The following is a 22,058-nucleotide window of genomic DNA, read 5'->3' as shown; positions in this document are numbered from 1 at the left end:
TTGAAGAGCATATTTACTTATACGAGCCCATTATTATCCCATTTGTTTCCTAATTTCAAACATAATTCAAACAGAACATACATATTACACAGGAGGAAAGGCTAGTGTAGCTAGTCTTAAATAGGTGAATAGTAATAAATATAACAAATTAAAACACATCTTGAAACTTTAACTACAACTGCCACTGTTGATATAAAATGAGGTCTAATAGATTCTACCTTTAGATTATTTCATATGAAACTATACTTTTACTCATGTAAAATCGTGAAATAATTTTGTAAAGGTGATGATGTATAATGAAAAAATAAATTAGCGCATAGCACAGTGTCGCTCTTTTCCTCCTCAGTGCTGTTTGGCATGTCAGGTCTGCCTACTGTTTGAGAGGTTCGACTTGACTTCCTCCATAACGCTTTAATCTAGAAAAGTCTCAATAGAATTTAAATTGGTCACATCAGTTTTGAGGTCTGCGCTCCGCAATATCGAGGGAAGCCCAGTTGTTGCACATGCACACCAGAGAGAAGAGCAGATCATTAGCGCAAGCTGGTTCCGTTACACTCGTGTGAAAGTGCAGATGAGAAGTCTTTAGCTGATTGCGAGATTATCATTAAATCTGCCTCGGCAGTCCTAAATAGGCTATCACTTGGGCGGCCGCCGAAATATCGTCAATGGGAGAACCATGGCATTGTTCTTTCCCTGCTGTTCGTGACCCAGTCCGAATAGACCTGCGACCCACTTCTGCGACCAGTTGAGAAACACCGTCCTAAGCAACCAAATTGGCCCGGTTGCTAGGGAGGGTAGAGTCACATGGGGTAACCACCTCATAGTTGCGATTAGTGGTTCTCACTCTCAATGGGGCGTGTGGTAAGTTGTGTGTGGATCGTGGAGAGTAGCATGAGCCTCCACATGCTGTGAGTCTCCGCGGTGTCATGCACAACGAGTCACGTGATAAGATGCGTGGATTGACGGTCTCAGAAGCGGAGGCAACTGAGACTTGTCCTCCGCCACCCGGACTGAGGTGAGTAACCGCACCACCACGAGGACCTACTAAGTAGTGGGAATTGGGCATTCCAAATTGGGGATAAATAAAAAAATAAAAAAAAGGAGCCAAGTCGACATACATTTTTGTGGTAATCAATATTATGCAAACAATTCTGTTGATTGAGCATAACTTGTTTTAAACATGGAATATTCCTTTAAGTTTAGATTTTTGGGTGAAATATGACCTCGACAATTTTTTATGAGATTCGTCCAATAATCTCTGGTATTCTGTTTTCTTCTGTGTAGTTCTTAAGAATCTTGGATGAGCTGTTGGAGTGTTTTGAGGCAGTCCTCGCTATGGGTCACATGGGTGTTGTCCTGCAGCTGGCAGAGAGCTGTGTGTGATGGGAAGAGAGGCAGAGTGAAATGCTACAGCGCCTCCTTCAGGTCTGAATTAATAGTAAAATTATTTTTAACTTATTATGAGCTCTGGATGTAAACACTGTCATCACCTGTATACATCAACTTCCTTAACCCTTGTGCGGTGTTCGTTTGTGAGTTACACTCATGGTGTTCGCGGGTCAAAAATGACCCAAACATACATTTGTAATAATTAACTTTTTTTTTTTTTAAGATACTGTATATAAAACACAAATTTTACTAAAGTAAAAACAGTAAAGTTGTGCATTTTTGAGGGGGATTTAATGGTATTTAGACCTTTTTTAGCTCTAAATTACTAAATTACACCATTCATTTTCATATAAAATAAGCACATTTTATGTTATCTTCACTTCAGTAAAAACCTTCATATCAGTAAATTGAAAGAGTGTCAAAACATCACAATTTGTCATGCACTGGGGGTCTCTGGTGACATCTGCTGGAATAATAATAATAATAAAAAAACAATTACATGAAATGACAAGTATGTCCAGTAGGTGGCGTCAGTTCTCAGTGCATTGGCTGATCTCTATAAGCCAATGTTGTAACAAATTTAATTCCTAGATATTATCACAAGTTACGCATTGGATATATATTTAGACATTCTAAAAAAAACTGTTATTTGTCATATTGTAGCATTTTTTTCTAAACCACTTGAAGTGTTGAAGTGTCAGATTTTGCAATGATGCTCCAATATGCTGTCAAACCTGACCATTCTACCACAGTCAAATCTGATTGTGCTACAAAGACAGAGTAATTACTGTATTTTGTTACCTATCATTTATTTCAAACATCAAAATTCCAGCATAAAATTTATCACACAGGGGTCAGACTCAGACTTTGACCTGTGTGGTATGTTTGGTATATATAGACAGGTTTGTCTACACTTGGGTGGGCCAAATGTCCTCATCAGTAAATAAAACTTTTAAATGGGTCAGATGATGTTGATCTTCAAATCTAGTGATGTGTACATGTTTGTGTGAAGGTTAGGTTTAGGTTTAGGGGTAGAGTTTGGAAATAGAAAATATCATTAGCCTGATATGAAATCAATGGAAGTCAATGAGAGATCACTAATATAATCAAACAAACCTGTATGTGTGTGTGTGTGTGTGTGTGTGTGTGTGTGTGTGTGTGTGTGTGTGCGTGTGTGCGCACACGTGTGTTTTCTGCATTGTGGATGTTTTATAGTCTCACCCCTTCATTTATGTGTGGTTGTGTTCTGCATTGCGTCTGATTTATATATTTTTATTTGACAAATAAATAAAAAATCTCTGTATTTTAGTATTTCCCATTCATTTCTTATGGCGGGTCAAAAATGACCCGGAACATCACAAGTGTTGCTTTTTTTTATTAAATTTTTTATGACCACAGACTTTTTGAATGAAGTCCATTTTTTTTGTGTTTGTGTTTAGATAGCTAGTGCAGGAAAAGTCACTAAGTCTTGTACCACTCAGATAAAGGATATCATTTTTATTAAAGAAACAAAATCAAAATGGGTCAAAAATGACCCGAATACCACATGAGTGTTAAGAGAATAGTTCACTCAAAAATTAAATTTCTGTTATCAATTACTCACCCACATGTCAATAAAAAAAACCATATGACTTACTTTCTTTGGTGGAACACAAAAGGAGATGCTTAGCAGAAGAAGCATGCTGCTCTCTTCCATATGAGAGTGAACAGGATCTAGGGTTGTCAGAGTCATCCATATGAATCGTGCAAGTGCTCTGAAGTCACATGATAGCTTTGTGTGAGGAGCAGACCCAAATTGAACCATTATTGAGTGAAAAAGCTCATAAATGCGATTTTAAACCACATTTAAAAAATAAAAAAAAATCTGAATGACTGTTTCTTGCACTGTGTTTGTATTAATCAGCACATTAACTGAGATGTTGATGTTCTCCTCAGGTGTTTCACTGCAGTGAATCAGCATCATGACACATCTCCTGTCTGCCTCTCTTCCTGTCTTTACTCATGTATGAAGTGTACTACATCACAGAGACAGCAGAGGGAGACACTGTCACACAGGTACACACAGTTCAGTCAAACAGTCCCTTTGGACCCTTTTCACAGACTGTTGACCAGTTTCCACCTTATTTAGCAGCGTGAATTTCATAAGCTCTTTTTTAAAATAGTACACAGTATACAGTATATACTAAGTCAGGGGCGTCAAACTCAGTTCCTGGAGGGCCGCAGCCCTGCAGAATTTAGTTCCAGCCCTGCTCCAAAATGCCTCCTTGTAATATTCAAGCACTCCTGAAGACCTTGATTAGCTGCTTCAGGTGTGTTTAATTAGGGTTGGAGCTAAACTCTGCTGGACTGTGGCCCTCCAGGAACCGAGTTTGCTAGTAGTAGATGCATAACCTCATGTCCTCATTCTCATCTCGAAAGCGCTCTCTGTCCATATGTTACCACAGTTCAGGGCTGGTTCAAGCTCTGGCCGGCTTTAAAGACTGATCCGTACTGATGAACAGCCTGCACGGACTGACCTCCTCCGACCTCCTGACCCTTGGGACCGACTGCATGGGCAGCCACGCGCTGCAGGTGCTGGTGATGTCAGCGAGCGATAAGGGAAGGGGAAAGATTTTGAGGAAGATGGAGGTAAAATTTTGTCTAAATATTCACCTCAGAGATCTGAATACAGACATGTGGGGGAATTTCATGTGAAATCTGCATCACAGGAGCTGTATATTCAGTTGGCCTGTTCCAGATGTGGCAGTCGTCTGCTGGAGGCCGTGTGGAACGGCGCCACCATCAGTCAGAGGCAAAGCATCGCGGAAAGACTAGGTGAGATTATTTGCATTAACATTTACTCACCAGTAAAAAAATCTCTTTACATGTGTAAGATTACATCCAAGAAGTGCGGGAAAGTTTTTTATTATTCAGTTGATGCAGATTTACATTGGTGTGCATTACTGTATTCCGATGCATTTAAATGCATTTGGAGAAATATAGAATCTGTTGTAAAGTGCCATTAAATAACTCAATGCAATGAGTCTCATTCACAGTTTGCAGAGCTTAATAATTACACAAATAACTATTACTTCAATTTCTTTCCTTAAATGAGGGTTAGTTTTTGAAACTTTCCTTAAAAAATCTCAGTAATAAATATAAAGGTACCAAAACTAATACAGCAAAAAAAGTAAAAGTTCACTAAAAAAATGAAAATTCTGTCATCATTTACTCACCATCATGTTGTTCCAAACCCATATGATCAGGCCTGTCATGATTATTAAATAATCGTCTGATCACGGTTAATTGAGATAAATGCAATTATTGTGCACTCCAAATTCCAATCACAATTTAATGCTCAAATAAGGGAATTTTAAGCCAACAGCGCGGTTGTGTGTCATTCATTTGAACTCTGAGTGTCACTGAGCCGCACCGCGGACGTCAACCAGATCAACTGTGTGTGGAAGAGCATGTGAAACGCTTCTCAAACGCTCTGATGCGCACCCTGTAAACTATAAAAACTATAATATAATATAGATTAGGACAGAAGTATTTTACTATTATATAATATAGATTAGGACAGAAATATTTTACTACTATATAATATAATATAATATCATAAAATATAGATTAGGAAAGAAATACTTTACTATTATATAATATAATATAGATTAGGACAGAAATATTTTACTGTTATATAATTTAAAATAATATCATATAATATAGATTAGGAAAGAAATACTTTACTATTATATAATATAGATTAGGACAGAAATATTTTACTTTTATATAATTTAATATAATATCATATAATATAGATTAGGAAAGAAATACTTTACTATTACATAATATAATATAGATTAGGACAGAAATATTTTACTGTTATATAATATAATATAGATTAGGACAGAAATATTTTACTGTTATATAATTTAATATAATATCATATAATATAGATTAGGACAGAAATATTTTACTATAATATAATATAATATAGATTAGGACAGAAATATTTTACTATTATATAATATAATATAGATTAGGACAGAAATATTTTACTATTATATAATTTAATATAATATCATATAATATAGATTAGAACAGAAATATTTTACTATAATATAATATAATATAGATTAGGACAGAAATATTTTACTATTATATAATATAATATAGATTAGGACAGAAATATTTTACTATTATATAATATAATATAGATTAGGACAGAAATATTTTACTATTATATAATATAATATAGATTAGGACAGAAATATTTTACCATTATATAATATAATATAGATTAGGACAGAAATATTTTACCATTATATAATATAATATAGATTAGGACAGAAATATTTTACTATTATATAATATAATATATATTAGAACAGAAATATTTTACTATTATATAATATAATAAAGATTAGGACAGAAATATTTTACTATTATATAATATAATATAGATTAGGACAGAAATATTTTACTATTATATAATATAATATATATTAGAACAGAAATATTTTACTATTATATAATATAATATAGATTAGGACAGAAATATTTTACTATTATATAATATAATATATATTAGAACAGAAATATTTTACTATTATATAATATAATAAAGATTAGGACAGAAATATTTTACTATAATATAATATAATATAGATTAGGACAGAAGTATTTTACTATTATATAATATAATATAAATTAGAACAGAAATATTTTACTATTATATAATATAATATAGATTAGGACAGAAATATTTTACTATTATATAATATAATATATATTAGAACAGAAATATTTTACTATTATATAATATAATAAAGATTAGGACAGAAATATTTTACTATTATATAATATAATATAGATTAGGACAGAAATATTTTACTATTATATAATATAATATATATTAGAACAGAAATATTTTACTATTATATAATATAATAAAGATTAGGACAGAAATATTTTACTATTATATAATATAATTTAGATTAGGACAGAAATATTTTACTATAATATAATATAATATAGATTAGGACAGAAATATTTTACTATAATATAATATAATATAGATTAGGACAGAAATATTTTACTATTATATAATATAATATAGATTAGGACAGAAATATTTTACTATTATATAATATAATATATATTAGAACAGAAATATTTTACTATTATATAATATAATAAAGATTAGGACAGAAATATTTTACTATAATATAATATAATATAGATTAGGACAGAAGTATTTTACTATTATATAATATAATATAAATTAGAACAGAAATATTTTACTATTATATAATATAATATAGATTAGGACAGAAATATTTTACTATAATATAATTTAATATAAATTAGAACAGAAATATTTTACTATTATATAATATAATATAGATTAGGACAGAAATATTTTACAATTATATAATATAATATAGATTAGGACAGAAATATTTTACTATTATATAATATAATATAAATTAGAACAGAAATATTTTACTATTATATAATATAATATAGATTAGGACAGAAATATTTTACTTTTATATAATTTAATATAATATCATATAATATAGATTAGGAAAGAAATACTTTACTATTATATAATATAATATAGATTAGGACAGAAATATTTTACTGTTATATAATTTAATATAATATCATATAATATAGATTAGGAAAGAAATACTTTACTATTATATAATATAATATAGATTAGGACAGAAATATTTTACTGTTATATAATTTAATATAATATCATATAATATAGATTAGGACAGAAATATTTTACTATTATATAATATAATATAGATTAGGACAGAAATATTTTACTATTATATAATATAATTTAGATTAGGACAGAAATATTTTACTATTATATAATATAATATAGATTAGGACAGAAATATTTTACTATAATATAATATAATATAGATTAGGACAGAAATATTTTACTATTATATAATATAATTTAGATTAGGACAGAAATATTTTACTATTATATAATATAATATAGATTAGGACAGAAATATTTTACTATTATATAATATAATATAGATTAGGACAGAAATATTTTACTATTATATAATATAATATATATTAGGACAGAAATATTTTACTATTATATAATATAATTTAGATTAGGACAGAAATATTTTACTATTATATAATATAATATAGATTAGGACAGAAATATTTTACTATTATATAATATAATATAGATTAGGACAGAAATATTTTACTATTATATAATATAATTTAGATTAGGACAGAAATATTTTACTATTATATAATATAATTTAGATTAGGACAGAAATATTTTACTATTATATAATATAATATAGATTAGGACAGAAATATTTTACCATTATATAATTTAATATAATATCATATAATATAGATTAGGAAAGAAATACTTTACTATTATATAATATAGATTAGGACAGAAATATTTTACTTTTATATAATTTAATATAATATCATATAATATAGATTAGGAAAGAAATACTTTACTATTATATAATATAATATAGATTAGGACAGAAATATTTTACTGTTATATAATTTAATATAATATCATATAATATAGATTAGGACAGAAATATTTTACTATAATATAATATAATATAGATTAGGACAGAAATATTTTACTATTATATAATATAATATAGATTAGGACAGAAATATTTTACTATAATATAATATAATATAGATTAGGACAGAAATATTTTACTATTATATAATATAATATAGATTAGGACAGAAATATTTTACTATTATATAATATAATATAGATTAGGACAGAAATATTTTACTATAATATAATATAATATAGATTAGGACAGAAATATTTTACTATTATATAATATAATATAGATTAGGACAGAAATATTTTACTATTATATAATATAATATATATTAGAACAGAAATATTTTACTATTATATAATATAATAAAGATTAGGACAGAAATATTTTACTATAATATAATATAATATAGATTAGGACAGAAATAATTTACTATAATATAATATAATATAGATTAGGACAGAAATATTTTACAATTATATAATATAATATAGATTAGGACAGAAATATTTTACTATTATATAATATAATATAGATTAGGACAGAAATATTTTACTATTATATAATATAATATAGATTAGGACAGAAATATTTTACTATTATATAATATAATATAAATTAGAACAGAAATATTTTACTATTATATAATATAGATTAGGACAGAAATATTTTACTTTTATATAATTTAATATAATATCATATAATATAGATTAGGAAAGAAATACTTTACTATTATATAATATAATATAGATTAGGACAGAAATATTTTACTGTTATATAATTTAATATAATATCATATAATATAGATTAGGACAGAAATATTTTACTATTATATAATATAATATAGATTAGGACAGAAATATTTTACTTTCATATAATATAATTTAGATTAGGACAGAAATATTTTACTATTATATAATATAATATAGATTAGGACAGAAATATTTTACTATAATATAATATAATATAGATTAGGACAGAAATATTTTACTATTATATAATATAATTTAGATTAGGACAGAAATATTTTACTATTATATAATATAATATAGATTAGGACAGAAATATTTTACTATTATATAATATAATATAGATTAGGACAGAAATATTTTACTATTATATAATATAATATATATTAGGACAGAAATATTTTACTATTATATAATATAATTTAGATTAGGACAGAAATATTTTACTATTATATATATATAGATTAGGACAGAAATATTTTACTATTATATAATATAATATAGATTAGGACAGAAATATTTAACTATTATATAATATAATATTAGATTAGGACAGAAATATTTTACTATTATATAATATAATTTAGATTAGGACAGAAATATTTCTACTATTATATAATATAATATAGATTAGGACAGAAATATTTTACTATTATATAATATAATATAGATTAGGACAGAAATATTTTACCATTATATAATATTAATATAATATCATATAATATAGATTAGGAAAGAAATACTTTACTATTATATAATATAGATTAGGACAGAAATATTTTACTTTTATATAATTTAATATAATATCATATAATATAGATTAGGAAAGAAATACTTTACTATTATATAATATAATATAGATTAGGACAGAAATATTTTACTGTTATATAATTTAATATAATATCATATAATATAGATTAGGACAGAAATATTTTACTATAATATAATATAATATAGATTAGGACAGAAATATTTTACTATTATATAATATAATATAGATTAGGACAGAAATATTTTACTATAATATAATATAATATAGATTAGGACAGAAATATTTTACTATTATATAATATAATATAGATTAGGACAGAAATATTTTACTATTATATAATATAATATAGATTAGGACAGAAATATTTTACTATTATATAATATAATATAGATTAGGACAGAAATATTTTACTATTATATAATATAATATAGATTAGGACAGAAATATTTTACTATTATATAATATAATATAGATTAGGACAGAAATATTTTACTATATATATAATATAATATAGATTAGGACAGAAATATTTTACTATTATATAATATAATATAGATTAGGACAGAAATATTTTACTATTATATAATATAATATAGATTAGGACAGAAATATTTTATCTATTATATAATATAATATAGATTAGGACAGAAATATTTTACTATTATATAATATAATATAGATTAGGACAGAAATATTTTACTATTATATAATATAATATAGATTAGGACAGAAATATTTTACTATAATATAATATAATATAGATTAGGACAGAAATATTTTACTATATATATAATATAATATAGATTAGGACAGAAATATTTTACTATTATATAATATAATATAGATTAGGACAGAAATATTTTACTATTATATAATATAATATAGATTAGGACAGAAATATTTTACTATTATATAATATAATTTAGATTAGGACAGAAATATTTTACTATTATATAATATAATTTAGATTAGGACAGAAATATTTTACTATTATATTAATATAATATAGATTAGGACAGAAATATTTCTATCTATTATATAATATAATATAGATTAGGACAGAAATATTTTACTATTATATAATATAATATAGATTAGGACAGAAATATTTTACTATTATATAATATAATAAAGATTAGGACAGAAATATTTTACTATAATATAATATAATATAGATTAGGACAGAAATATTTTACTATAATATAATATAATATAGATTAGGACAGAAATATTTTACTATTATATAATATAATATAGATTAGGACAGAAATATTTTACCTATTATATAATATAATAATAGATTAGGACAGAAATATTTTACTATATATATAATATAATATAGATTAGGACAGAAATATTTTACTATTATATAATATAATATAGATTAGGACAGAAATATTTTATCTATTATATAATATAATATAGATTAGGACAGAAATATTTTACTAATTATATAATATAATAATAGATTAGGACAGAAATATTTTACTATAATATAATATAATATAGATTAGGACAGAAATATTTTACTATAATATAATATAATATAGATTAGGACAGAAATATTTCTACTATTATATAATATAATATAGATTAGGACAGAAATATTTTACTATTATATAATATAATATATATTAGAACAGAAATATTTTACTATTATATAATATAATAAAGATTAGGACAGAAATATTTTACTATAATATAATATAATATAGATTAGGACAGAAGTATTTTACTATTATATAATATAATATAGATTAGGACAGAAATATTTTACTATAATATAATTTAATATAAATTAGAACAGAAATATTTTACTATTATATAATATAATTTAGATTAGGACAGAAATATTTTACAATTATATAATATAATATAGATTAGGACAGAAATATTTTACTATTATATAATATAATATAGATTAGGACAGAAATGTTTTACTATTATATAATATAATATAGATTAGGACAGAAATATTTTACTATTATATAATATAGATTAGGACAGAAATATTTTACTTTTATATAATTTAATATAATATCATATAATATAGATTAGGAAAGAAATGCTTTACTATTATATAATATAATATAGATTAGGACAGAAATATTTTACTGTTATATAATTTAATATAATATCATATAATATAGATTAGGACAGAAATATTTTACTATAATATAATATAATATAGATTAGGACAGAAATATTTTACTATTATATAATATAATTTAGATTAGGACAGAAATATTTTACTATTATATAATATAATATAGATTAGGACAGAAATATTTTACCATTATATTATTTAATATAATATCATATAATATAGATTAGGAAAGAAATATTTTACTTTTATATAATATAGATTAGGACAGAAATATTTTACTATTATATAATATAATATAGATTAGGACAGAAATATTTTACTATTATATAATTTAATATAATATCATACAATATAGATTAGGAAAGAAATATTTTACTATAACATAATATAATATAGATTAGGACAGAAATATACTATATTATAGTAAAATATTTCTTTCCTAATCTATATTATATTATATAATAGTAAAATATTTCTGTCATAATCTAAATTATATTATATTATAGTAAAATATTTCTGTCCTAATTTATATTATATTATATAATGGTAAAATATTTCTGTCCTAATATATATTATATTATATAATAGTAAAATATTTCTGTCATAATCTAAATTATATTATATTATAGTAAAATATTTCTGTCCTAATTTATATTATATTATATAATGGTAAAATATTTCTTTCCTAATCTATATTATATTATATAATAGTAAAATATTTCTGTCATAATCTAAATTATATTATATAATAGTAAAATATTTCTGTCCTAATTTATATTATATTATATAATGGTAAAATATTTCTGTCCTAATCTATATTATATTATATAATAGTAAAATACTTCTGTCCTAATCTATATTATATTATATAATAGTAAAATATTTCTGTCCTAATCTATATTACATGATATTATATTAAATTATATTATAGTAAAATATTTCTGTCCTAATCTATATTAAATTATGTAATGGTAAAATATTTCTGTCCTAATCTATATTATATTATATAATAGTAAAATATTTCTGTCCTAATCTATATTATATTATATAATAGTAAAATATTTCTGTCTTAATCTATATTATATTATATAATAGTAAAATATTTCTGTTCTAATTTATGTTATATTATAGTAAAATATTTCTTTCCTAATCTATATTAAATTATATAAAAGTAAAATATTTCTGTCCTAATCTATATTATATTATATAATGGTAAAATATTTCTGTCCTAATCTATATTATATTAAATTATATTATAGTAAAATATTTCTGTCCTAATATATATTATATTATATAATAGTAAAATATTTCTGTCCTAATCTATATTATATTATATAATAGTAAAATATTTCTGTCCTAATCTATATTATATTATATAATAGTAAAATATTTCTGTCCTAATCTATATTATATTATATAATAGTAAAATATTTCTGTCCTAATCTATATTATATGAAATTATATTATATAATAGTAAAATTTTTCTGTCCTAATCTATATTATATTATATTATATAATAGTAAAATATTTCTGTACTAATCTATATTATATGAAATTATATTATATAATAGTAAAATATTTCTGTCCTAATCTATATTATATGATATTATATGATATTATATAATAGTAAAATATTTCTGTCCTAATCTATATTAAATTATATAAAAGTAAAATATTTCTGTCCTAATCTATATTATATTATATAATAGTAAAATATTTCTGTCCTAATCTATATTATATGAAATTATATTATATAATAGTAAAATATTTCTGTCCTAATCTATATTATATGATATTATATGATATTATATAATAGTAAAATATTTCTGTCCTAATCTATATTAAATTATATAAAAGTAAAATATTACTGTCCTAATCTATATTATATTATATAATAGTAAAATATTTCTGTCCTAATCTATATTATATTATATAATAGTAAAATATTTCTGTCCTTATCTATATTATATTATATAATAGTAAAATATTTCTGTCCTAATCTATATTATATGAAATTATATTATATAATAGTAAAATTTTTCTGTCCTAATCTATATTGTATTATATAATAGTAAAATATTTCTGTCCTAATCTATATTATATGAAATTATATTATATAATAGTAAAATATTTCTGTCCTAAGCTATATTATATGATATTATATTAAATTATATAATAGTAAAATATTTCTGTCCTAATCTATATTATATTATAGTAAAATATTTCTTTCCTAATCTATATGATATTATATAATAGTAAAATATTTCTGTCCTAATTTATATTATATTATATAATAGTAAAATTTTTCTGTCCTAATTTATATTATATTATAGTAAAATATTTCTTTCCTAATCTATATGATATTATATAATAGTAAAATATTTCTGTCCTAATTTATATTATATTATATAATAGTAAAATATTTCTGTCCTAATTTATATTATATTATAGTAAAATATTTCTTTCCTAATCTATATTATATTATATAATAGTAAAATATTTCTGTCCTAATCTATATTATATTATATAATAATAAAATATTTCTTTCCTAATCTATATTAAATTTTATAAAAGTAAAATATTTCTGTCCTAATCTATATTATATTATATAATAGTAAAATATTTCTGTCCTAATCTTTATTATATTATATAATAGTAAAATATTTCTTTCCTAATTTATATTGTATTATATAATAGTAAAATATTTCTGTCCTAATTTATATTATATTATAGTAAAATATTTCTTTCCTAATCTATATGATATTATATAATAGTAAAATATTTCTGTCCTAATCTATATTATATTATATAATAGTAAAATATTTCTGTCCTAATCTATATTATATGAAATTATATTATATAATAGTAAAATTTTTCTGTCCTAATCTATATTGTATTATATAATAGTAAAATATTTCTGTCCTAATCTATATTATATGAAATTATATTATATAATAGTAAAATATTTCTGTCCTAAGCTATATTATATGATATTATATTAAATTATATAATAGTAAAATATTTCTGTCCTAATCTATATTATATTATAGTAAAATATTTCTTTCCTAATCTATATGATATTATACAATAGTAAAATATTTCTGTCCTAATTTATATTATATTATATAATAGTAAAATATTTCTGTCCTAATTTATATTATATTATAGTAAAATATTTCTTTCCTAATCTATATGATATTATATAATAGTAAAATATTTCTGTCCTAATTTATATTATATTATATAATAGTAAAATATTTCTGTCCTAATTTATATTATATTATAGTAAAATATTTCTTTCCTAATCTATATTATATTATATAATAGTAAAATATTTCTGTCCTAATCTATATTATATTATATAATAGTAAAATATTTCTGTCCTAATCTATATTATATTATATAATAATAAAATATTTCTTTCCTAATCTATATTAAATTTTATAAAAGTAAAATATTTCTGTCCTAATCTATATTATATTATATAATAGTAAAATATTTCTGTCCTAATCTTTATTATATTATATAATAGTAAAATATTTCTGTCCTAATCTATATTATATTATATAATAGTAAAATATTTCTTTCCTAATTTATATTATATTATATAATAGTAAAATATTTCTGTCCTAATTTATATTATATTATAGTAAAATATTTCTTTCCTAATCTATATGATATTATATAATAGTAAAATATTTCTGTCCTAATCTATATTATATTATATAATAGTAAAATATTTCTGTCCTAATTTATATTATATTATAGTAAAATATTTCTGTCCTAATTTATATTATATTATAGTAAAATATTTCTGTCCTAATCTATATGATATTATATAATGGTAAAATATTTTTGTCCTAATCTATATTATATTATATAATAGTAAAATATTTCTGTCCTAATCTATATTATATTATATAATAGTAAAATATTTCTGTCCTAATCTATATTATATTATATAATAGTAAAATATTTCTGTCCTAATCTATATTATATTATATAATGGTAAAATATTTCTGTCCTAATCTATATTATATTATATAATGGTAAAATATTTCTGTCCTAATCTATATTATATTATATAATAGTAAAATATTTCTGTCCTAATCTATATTATATTATATAATAGTAAAATATTTCTGTCCTAATCTATATTATATTATATAATAGTAAAATATTTCTGTCCTAATCTATATTATATTATATTATATTAAACTATATAATAGTAAAATATTTCTGTCCTAATCTATATTATATTATATTATATTATATTAAATTATATTATATAATAGTAAAATATTTCTGTCGTAATCTATATTATATTATATTATATAATATTAAAATATTTCTGTCCTAATCTATATTATATTATATTATATAATATTAAAATATTTCTGTCCTAATCTATATTATATTATATTATATAATAGTAAAATATTTCTGTCCTAATCTATATTATATTATATTATAGTAAAATATTTCTGTTCTAATCTATATTATATTATATTATATTATATTAAATTATATTATATAGTAGTAAAATATTTCTGCCCTAATCTATATTATATGATATGATATGATATTATATTATATAATAGTAAAATATTTCTTTCCTAATCTATATTATATGATATTATATTATATAATAGTAAAATATTTCTGTCCTAATCTATATTATATTATATTATATAATAGTAAAATATTTCTGTCCTAATCTATATTATATGAAATTATATAATAGTAAAATATTTCTGTGCCAATCTATATTATATTATAGTAAAATATTTCTGTCCTAATCTATATTATATTATATTATATAATAGTAAAATATTTCTTTCCTAATCTATATTATATTATATTATATTATATTAAATTATATAATTAGTAAAATATTTCTGTCCTAATCTATATTATATTATATTATATTGTATAATAGTAAAATATTTCTGTCCTAGTCTATATTATATTATTTTACTATAATAGAATAGAATATAGACTAGGACAGAAATATTTTACTATTATATAATATAAATATAATTTAAAAATTTTGATGTTTCAAATATTGTTTTTCATGTCATTCATATGTTTTTAAAACCTTTAAGGAAATAATATATCCTTATTGTATTATTATTTGAAGTAAAATCAGTAAAAATTACTTGTATGACAATTTATGACGTAATCGTTAAAGCCCTTTAACAGACAATTAATCGTCATAATCGCAATTATTTGTTTGACAATTAATCGTCAGCCACATGTTAGAATTGTGACAGCCCTGCTTATAACTGTTTTTCTTCCACAAAGCACAAAAAAAATTGAGATGCTGAATGTTAGTCTCAGTCCATTGCATATCTGTTTCGATACAATGAAACTCTAATGATGACTGAAACTAACATTCTGCCGAAAATCTCCTTTTGTGATCCAGAGAAGAAAGTTGTATGTGTTTGTAACAACATGAAGGTGAGTAAATGATGACAGCATTTTCATTTTTGGGTGAACTGTCCCTTTAAAAAAAAAAAGAACTGAATGAAAAAAATATTATTGTCATCGATTGACAGCCCAGCTTCATTATATCATGATTTATAAGGTTTTGTGACACTTTTATAAGGTGAATTCAAGTAAATTAAGCCAATATTAACAGACATTGCATTGTCAAGAATCATTCACAACATGCAAAGCTATAACTATTTCAGTATAACCATATTATTGTTGCATAAACTTAAGTTTCATTGACCAAAACAGCTCAGGTTCTGATCGTGAATTCCATCTTTTCTCTCTCTCAGTGCCTAGTGAAAATCAGCTCCGATCTGATCAGTTTGCATGCCACATTTGGGCCAAATTTGGTCTGACTCACTTCATGAAGCGATGGGCCGCTTGGCAGGAAGTCCAAACGGGAGAATCGAAGAAGAGGAAGATGTTCAATGATATTCTGGAGTGACTTGAGTTGATCCACCACTTACAGAGACTCTAAATAAACATCTTCCCAACTGAATATCTGATTTAAATATTAATTGTCACTGAATACCCCTTAGAGTACCATTTTATGAAACACTGAACAATCATATGTATGTTAACATTTTGTGTCTATTTGCACAAGTATCTTTTCACAAGTGTGCTGTTTACGATGCAAATAAGAGTTTGCATCAAAGCTACTCTGTTCAAAAGTGTCTTAAGAATGAAGGGATGGAAATGGAGGGTAGATGTTGTTCACTGCAGCTTTGTCCCACTGGGTGAAGGTCAGGTCACACTCAGCGGCCGTGGATGAAGAGAGGAGTAGATATGGAGCACAGCTGCGGTCTCCTTCTATCTGTGTGGGAGCGATGGAGGGGAGGACCAAAAGACGGGCAGAATCTGATCACCGGGGCGGCGTGACATTCAGCTGCAGAATTCTCCTGATACAGTCAAAACCAAAGAACTGATAGAGCGATGAACACAAGGACCTGGGAATTTCACACAAAAATGTGATGGCTGCTTTAGTTTGATTTCTGCATAGAGATCTGTGAGGGTGCCTTACAAGTGTCTAGGAGTTGTGAACTAATAGTAGTGATGCTACTAACTGAACTGCATTTTTCAGTAGCTTGACCGTAGCTCAGCTATTGTCACAACCCATATAGGACACGTACATCTCTGAGATGTCTCTTTAAGGGGATTTCATCAGGAAAAAATTGCATTCTAATTAACATCTGCCAAACATCTTAAAAAGATCAGACTTACAAACTTTCTAAATCATTAACATCTCAGAGACAATTGCTGAATGTCTTATTGACATCCGAGGAAATGTCAAATAGATGTATTGCAGATGCGCAAACCACCTAAAAAATACTTTGTCCAAATTAGAAGTAGACCGATATATCGGTTTGACTATAACTATCGGTGCCGATAGTTGCTTTTTGGAACTATCGGTTATCGGCAAAAAATCTATGCCGAAAATAATAGTATAATAGTCCCTGATGTATTTCATCATTTTTTATAGTTTTAAGTCCCGTGTTATGCACCAAATCTTCATTTTTCTGATTATTATAAGGATTTTTGTTTGCAAAATAAACTGCGTTTTGGATATTCATTTTAGACTGTACCTTCAGTGTCTATGCCCTTCAAAGTAAGGAAAGACAAATTAATTTTTTATCATTGCATAAAAGATTTATCGTTTATCGTCCTGACATACTGAGAACCAAAATCGGCCCTGGATAAAATGTGTTAGGATAGGGTTAAGTTAGGGTTGGTGGGGGATTGGCGGCTGTATCAATCTGTTGACCCATGGGTGTTGGGGGTTTGTTTCGCTGCCCCATTTCGTGGGCCCCCCTTCACCATATCGTGGCCCCCTTTGGTATATCGTGGCCCCTTTTCGCTGCCTGCCCTCCGGGAAAAGTCCTGGTTCTCCCAATGGCCAGTCCGCTTCTGGTATCAGTCGACCTCTAGTCCACATTTAAACACGCACTTAAAATAGACGTCTGGGTGATGCATGTTTTTTTTTTTTATCAGGGAATAGTGTTGCTTTTCCAGTAACTAGCTAAATTTTCCAGCGAGTAGCACTGTAGCGTCACAAAACGCTACATACAGTATGTCACATTAAATTGTGAATGCAGCAATGGAGTCAAGGGAGTAATGAAACACTCACCTAAACCATCCTCTCACTCTCATGTAGCACTGAAAAAATCATTTAAGTTCTTTCGGACAGTTCATGTAAATAATCCAATTAAAATAAATAATAAACGAATATTTAGCGTTGGGAACTCTGATTAATTTTAGTCAGTTGTTTCCTTTGGACTGGTTGCGCAAATTATCCAGTTACCATAAACAATTCACTTGAGCCCTGTGCAAAAAAAAGTGAAATATTTTGTTAATTTCTGTTGTATACTTATATTCAGTTATATAAATTGGGGTGTTTTCTAGTTTTATTAGCGTATGTTGAGTATCAATTTGTTCAATTTAACATTGTCACCCTACAGTATATGTTCCTTTCAAGGCAAGTCAGTCCATTTTGTGGCCATCTTTGTAATGCTCCTGGGCAGCTATTTTCTATGTAAACAAGTGGACAGCTCCTATCTACTTTAATGGGAAAAGACCTTAATCTCCAAAACAGCTGGTCAAGATTACGATCAAAGACCATATTTAAAATCGGCAGTAAAATCTGATAACAACGGTATAAAAATGGTGCTGCTTTAGCTCAGATCACATTAAAAAATTATATTTTTAAGGCTGGTCCAGCTAATGTGCATGCACATTATCAAGTTGACAGAAGATGTCTGTATTTAAAAGGTGATTGGCTCATTTACTTGAGAGAAGCTTCAACTTTAGTGGTCCACTCCGAGTGAACCTGAGCATTCTTGACTTGATGAACAGTTCTTACTGAGTCGATGCCAAGTGGCCAGACGCAAAGTTTTCATCCAACACAGGCTGGGGAGTCCTGTGTGATGGTCATCCAGCCTTCAGTACCTGTACAAGTGCGCAAGCGGTGTGTCCCCTCAAACAGGGGGCCTGGGTAGCTCAGCGAGTACTGACGCTGACTATCACCCCTGGAGTCATGAGTTTGAATCCAGGGTGTGCTGAGTGACTCCAGCCAGGTCTCCTAAGCAACCAAATTGGCCTGGTTGCTAGGGAGGGTAGAGTCACATGGGATAAGCTCCTCGTGGTCGCGTGGTAAGTTGTGCGTGGATTGCGGAGAGTAGCATGAGCCTCCACATGCTGTGAATCTCTGCAGTGTCATGCACAACGAGTTACGTGATAAGATGCACGAACTCTGAATGGTCTCTGAAGTGGAGGCAACTGAGACTTGTCCTCCACCACCCGGATTGAGGTGAGTAACCGTGCCTCCATGAGGACCTACTAAGTAGTGGGAATTGGGCATTCCAAATTGGGAGAAAAGGGGATAAAAATTAAAATAAAAAATCCCCTCAAACTGCTTCAAATCAAATCACTTTTATTGTCACACAACCATATACGCAAGTGCAATAGTGTGTGAAATTCTTGGGTGCAGTTCCGAGCAACATAGTAGTCATGACAGTGATGAGACAATTTACAATAAACATCAGATTTACAACACAATTTAAAATCTAATATACACATAATTACACACAACACAACATACAAATAATAACATACAATGTACAGTATACAACACACAATATAGAATACATATTATACAATAAAATTATATATAGTATATAGAGAATGTACAGTAGGTTGTATTGTACTGTATTGACATTCAGGCTGTCGGTTGATAGTAAGTTGCCAGTGTGTTGTTAAGAGAGAATATAATATAATAATAATATAATTTATGACAGTCCGGTGTGAGATGTAAGAGTAATAAAGTGCAGTGCTGATGTATTTTGATCATGGGAGATCAAGAGTTCAAAAGTCTGATTGCTTGGGGGAAGAAGCTGTCATGAAGTCGGCTGGTGTGGGTCCTGATGCTGCGATACCGCCTGCCTGATGGTAGCAGTGAGAACAGCCCATGGCTCGGGTGGCTGGAGTCTCTGATGATCCTCCGAGCTTTTTTCACACACCGCCTGGTATATATGTCCTGGAGGGAGGGAAGCTCACCTCTGATGATGTATCTGGCAGTTCGCACCACCCTTTGCAGTGCTTTGCGGTTGTGGGCGGTGCTATTGCCGTACCAGGCAGAGACGCAGCCAGTCAGGATGCTCTCTACAGTGCTGGTGTAGAACCGTGTGAGGATGTGGTTCATTCCAAACTTCCTCAGCCGTCTCAGGAAGAAGAGGTGCCGATGAGCCTTCTTCACAACAGCTTCAGTGTGGATGGACCATGTTAGTTCCTCAGTGATGTGGACACCCAAGAACTTGAAGCTGCTGACTCTCTCCACTGGTGCTCCATTGATGGTGATGGGACTGTGTTCTCTATCTCTTCTCCTGAAGTCCACCACAAGCTCCTTTGTCTTACTTACGTTGAGGGAGAGGTTGTGCTCCTGACACCAGTGTGTCAGAGTGTGCACCTCCTCTCTGTAGGCAGTTTCATCATTGTCAGTGATCAGACCTACCACCGTCGTATCATCAGCAAACTTAATGATGGCTTTGGAGCTGTGTGTTACCACACAGTCATGTGTGTACAGGGAATACAGGAGTGGGCTGAGAACACAGCCCTGCGGGGCTCCAGTGTTGAGGGTCAGTGATGAGGAGATGTTGCTGCCTATTCTAACCACCTGGCATCTGCTTGACAGGAAGTCCAGGATCCAGCTGCACAGCGAGCTGTTTAAACCCAGAGCCCGGAGTTTCTCATCAAGCTTGGAGGGCACTATGGTGTTGAATACTGAGCTGTAGTCTACAAACAACATTCTCACATAATTGTTCTTTTTTTCCAGGTGGGAGAGAGCAGTGTGTATTGTAGATGCAATGGCATCATCAGTGGAGTGGTTGTTGCGGTAAGCAAACTGCAATGGGTCTAGTGAGGGAGGCAGCACAGAGCAGATGTAATTTCTGATTAGTCTCTTAAAGCATTTGCTGATGATG

At 26.2% G+C, this 22,058-nt stretch overlaps 1 pseudogene; it reads left to right on the top strand.

Annotated features, from left to right (window-relative positions):
• The window catches only part of LOC127441232 (nucleolar protein 9-like), a 30,552-nt pseudogene extending 13,022 nt beyond the window's left edge, over positions 1-17,530 (top strand).
• The last annotated feature ends 4,528 nt before the right edge of the window (positions 17,531-22,058 follow it).

The sequence above is a fragment of the Myxocyprinus asiaticus genome, chromosome 5, assembly GCF_019703515.2.
Source record: "Myxocyprinus asiaticus isolate MX2 ecotype Aquarium Trade chromosome 5, UBuf_Myxa_2, whole genome shotgun sequence".
Classification (NCBI taxonomy): domain Eukaryota; kingdom Metazoa; phylum Chordata; class Actinopteri; order Cypriniformes; family Catostomidae; genus Myxocyprinus; species Myxocyprinus asiaticus.
This window is presented reverse-complemented; position numbering and strand designations above follow the sequence as displayed.